This window comes from Macrobrachium rosenbergii, chromosome 46 (genome assembly GCF_040412425.1).
Source record: "Macrobrachium rosenbergii isolate ZJJX-2024 chromosome 46, ASM4041242v1, whole genome shotgun sequence".
NCBI classification, from domain to species: Eukaryota; Metazoa; Arthropoda; class Malacostraca; order Decapoda; family Palaemonidae; genus Macrobrachium; species Macrobrachium rosenbergii.
In genome coordinates, this window is record NC_089786.1 from 1,895,001 (window position 1) to 1,900,000 (window position 5,000).

Genomic DNA, 5,000 nt, shown 5'->3' on the forward strand with positions numbered 1-5,000 from the left:
CAAAGATAAGAAAAAGAGAGAGAGAGAGAGAGTGAAAATTTATCCAAAGATTCTAATAATAATACGAATACTATCAAGAACACAACTAATACTATAAAAGACGCAAGAAAAAGAAATATACGCATGCGCAAAAAACAAATACTAAAAATAAATATAAAAAAACGCAAAATCAAATAAAAAATAAATAACGCAAAAAACAGATCACAAGAAAAAATACGCTTTCATTTCCATGGCTTTTAATACGCCCACATGACTCCCCCTTACCCACCCCCCCAACCACCAACCCACAGGGAGGACATACCCCCACCCCTAAGTTCTATCCAACTCCCTCCCACACCCACCCCCACAGCCCACAGCAGCCGCAGCAGCGCTGTGATCTCTCTAATTCGATGAAATCTTACAATGTCTTTCCGTTGATGAAATGAATATCATGGCCAATTTCATCAAAATCGGCATAATGCCGCTTTTAATCAAAGCGAACGCTGCCCGCCGCTTCCGGGAATGGAGTGAGACAAAGCGGGGGAGAGAGAGAGAGAGAGAGAGAGAGAGTGAGTTACAGTCCCATGTTTTATCCTGTCATTGTTATTGCTACTTCTCCTGTTTCCTGCTATTTTTTATTATTATCTTTATTCTCTCTCTCTCTCTCTCTCTCTCTCTCTCTCTCTCTCTCTCTCTCTCTCTCTCTCGATGGCATTACCCTGAAACGGTCTTCATAATTCGTGTTGTACCAATTGATTTAGTAGGTTGTAGGTCCAATCCCAAACACTCTCTCTCTCTCTCTCTCTCTCTCTCTCTCTCTCTCTCTCTCTCTCTCTCTCTCTCTCTCCCCACCCCAATCTCTCTCTCTCCCACAACTTTTATTCTCTCTCTCTCTCTCTCTCTCTCTCTCTCTCTCTCTCTCTCTCTCTCCACAACTTTTTGGCCGAAGTTGAATTGTTATGCCAATGGAATGGGCGCCGTTCATCCCTTCATTGCATCGAGGACTTGATCATGTAACATATGTTTATTTTATTTAGCTTTTTCTTTTTTTGGTTTATTTTCTCGGATTTCCATGCGGACTGCGGCCAGTTTTTCGGATAAACTCTAGTTGGGCTTTTGTTTTCAAACTGGCTGGGGATGTATATTTTTTTTTTTTCTTGGGGGAGGGGATGTTTGTTGTGTAATGTATGAATTGTTTTTTTTTGGAGGGGGCTTTTTTGTTGGGGGAGGTTGGATGGGAGTTCAGTGTCAGGGCGCCTGTGTTTGTTTCATTAATTAATGTTTGTTTTATCTATGTCATTCAAAAAAATTTCTATTTTCTCTCTCTCTCTCTCTCTCTGCTAATTTAGAGAATACTATTTAGTTTTCTGTCAAAGAAAACTATTGTGGCGGCTTTGTCTGTCCGCCCTCAGATCCTAAAAACTACTGAGGCTAGAGGGCTGCAAATTGGTATGTTGATCATCCACAATCCAGTCATCAAACATACCAAATTGCAGCCCTCTAGCCTCAGTAGCTTTTATTTGATTTAAAGTTAAAATTAGCCATATTCGTGCTTCTGGCAGCGATATAGGATAGGCCACCACCAGCCCGTAGTTAAAGTTTCATGGGCCGCGGCTCATAGAACATTATACCGAGACCACCGAGAGATAGATCTATTTTTGGCGGCTGTACAGAAAACTCAATTTCGCCGAAGAAACTTTGGCTCATTTTTTACTTGTTGTATATATTCATTAAAAATATACCTTTTGCCTCTTTGACGAATACATATTATATACATAGACATAATACACATCTTGGGATTCTTAACTCTCTCTCTCTCTCTCTCTCTCTCTCTCTCTCTCTCTCTCTCTCTCTCTCTCTCTCTCTCTCTCTGAGTTTCTCCAAAAGAATTTCTTCTCTTTTTTTTTTCCTCCTTCCCCTTCTGAGATTTTTGGAGAGTCTCGAAATGTTCTTTGGAAGTTCTTCTCAAATTCTTGAGGAGGATAATTAAGAGTTTTCCGCCCTATTCTTTACATACTTGAGAATCTCTCTCTCTCTCTCTCTCTCTCTCTCTCTCTCTCTCTCTCTCTCTCTCTCTCTCTCTCTCTCTCTCTCTCTCTCTCGGGAGAAATTCTTGAAAGATATTCTTTCGCTTTTTGTCGTAATGAGATGATTTGCTTTCTGTTTTTTTATTTTCTTCTTCTTCTTCTTCTTCTTCTTCTTCTTCTTCTTCTTCTTCTTCTTCTTCTTCCGTCGTTTGTGCTTTGTCTTGCCACAAGTTTGTTGGGAGAACTGGGTTTTGTTTATATATATATATATATATATATATATATATATATATATATATATATATATATATATATATGTATATATATTATATATTTATATATATAAATATGTATATATATACATATATATATACTAAAATCATAGCAAAATCACCTCACAAGTTCGAATCCCGCGTCGAGGATGAAGCGAATTAGGCATCGGGCAAATAGCTGGCCGAAGCTGACTGACAGATGGACTGTGAAGGCCCTGGGTCTTGCAACCTCATCCCAAAGTGCTAGTCGAAATTATAGACAGACGTACAAAAGTATATATATAATGCCAAGTATATATGTAATGCTTCCCACTCCCTCTCCCTCCTCCCCTATTTCTCCCCTCATCTTCCCCCCCCCTACCCATCCTCCTCCATTTCCCCTCCCCTCCCCTCCCCTCCCTCCCACTTTTTTTATATATAAACGCGTATTCAGCTTTCAAAAGTTACTGCAATTTGTAAACACAGGGTTTATGGCGCTCGGTAAAACTACTGAAAGCATTGGTCACGCAGGTAGAATTTTCATCTCTCTCTCTCTCTCTCTCTCTCTCTCTCTCTCTCTCTCTCTCTCATATCACGCGTCTTTGATTAGAGGACATCGCATATATGCATATACTTGTTTTATTATTCATCCTCTCTCTCTCTCTCTCTCTCTCTCTCTCTCTCTCTCTCTCTCTCTCTCTCTCTCTCTCTCTTTAATATCTCATGTCTTTGTTGAGAGAAATGCTTTGTTTCCTTTTTTGTTTATCTTCAGGTGGTTTACCTCTCTCTCTCTCTCTCTCTCTCTCTCTCTCTCTCTCTCTCTCTCTCTCTCTCTCTCTCTCTCTCTAGGAGAGCAGGAACCCAGAAAATCATTTGCTAAACATCTTTGATAATCTACTGTATAATGTCTTGATTTATTTATATATATATATATATATATATATATATATATATATATATATATATATATATATATGTATATGTATATATATATATATATATATATATATATATATATATATATATGTATATATATATATATGATAGCACCAATGGCCCATTCACTCAGCATCCAATTTACCGTCATCATCATCTGTAATTGTCATTTTCATTATAATCGTCATTATAAGCATCATTATCAGGATCATCACCGAATGGAGATTATATTTCTGCCCATGAAGAGAAAGAAGCCCTTTCACCGCAATGGAAGCTGAATTAACTTATATAGATCGCCTTCTCTCTCTCTCTCTCTCTCTCTCTCTCTCTCTCTCTCTCTCTCCACTCTTCAGATCGGCGCTCGGAGTGATTACGCCGAACCAATGGGTTTGTGTGTGTGTGTGTGTGTGTGTGTGTGTTATATATATATATATATATATATATATATATATATATATATATATATATATATTATATATAAATATTTATATATATAAATATATATATATATATATATATATATATATATATATATATATATATAAATATTTATATAAATATAAATTATATATATATTTATAAATATAAATATTTATATATATATATATATATATATATATATATATATATATATATATATATATATAACAACACACAATACATTATCATATCTCAAATGTCACGACTAAAAATATGAATGCATCGGTTACACACACGATCTCGTAATACGGTACAAAAAAAAATAATATATAGTTAGCATAAGCTAATAATAAATTCAAAGAATGATCTAATTATCCGTGAAACCGGAGCAAGTTATTTGTAGAAAAATTACAAAATTACGAAATACTGTAATTGCGCATGAATTCGGAACTACGCATAACAATTAGTTTAGACATTTTTGTGCATATGCATAACTGACATGTTTAATCTCATTTTATGCTTTCATACGCGGATAAATATTTTCCGGCTTCATTACGTGAGAGAGAGAGAGAAAGAGAGAGAGAGAGAGAGAGAGAGAGAGAGAGAGAGAGAGAGAGACAGAGAGAGAGAGAGAGAATTTTGCATAATCATAATTGAGATTCCATTTCATGGTATGCTTTCATAAGAGATAAATATTTTACAGATTACTGGAGAGAGAGAGAGAGAGAGAGAGAGAGAGAGAGAGAGAGAGAGAGAGAGAGAGAGAGAGAGATATTTGTGTGCATATCCTAACTGAGATGTTTAATTTCATTTTATACTTTCATGCGAGATAAATAATTTCCAGCTTAATTACCTGAGAGAGAGAGAGAGAGAGAGAGAGAGAGAGAGAGAGAGAGAGAGAGATATTTGTGATATCCTGAGATGTTTAGAGATACTTTCAGAGATAAATAATTTCCAGCAATTACCTTTTGAGAGAGAGAAAGAGACATGATTCTGGATTCCCTGCATATGTATAAATTCATAATGCTTCTGCATTTTCACATTTTTTTCATTATGTATATTCCACATATACCCAAGTGATTCTGGTTAGTATATGAATGTATGATATATAATATATATATATATATATATATATATATATATATATATATATATATATAAATATATTACATATTACTATTATTCCTATTTTAATTTTCTGAAAAGAAAACTATTGTATATTTGTCTGTCGTCCGCACTTTTCTGTCCGCAGTTTTTTGTGTCCGCCCGCAGATCTTAAAAACTACAGAGGCTAGAGGGCTGCAAATTGTTACATTGATCATCCACCCTCCAATCATCAAACATACCAAATTGCAGCCCTCTAGCCTCAATAGTTTTCGTTTTATTT

At 35.6% G+C, this 5,000-nt stretch overlaps 1 protein-coding gene across 3 annotated transcripts in view; it reads left to right on the forward strand.

Annotated features, from left to right (window-relative positions):
- LOC136830143 (leucine-rich repeat-containing protein 24-like) overlaps window positions 1-5,000 on the forward strand; it is a 668,646-nt gene that overhangs the window by 171,875 nt on the left and 491,771 nt on the right. The gene's annotated exons all lie outside the window — the stretch shown is intronic.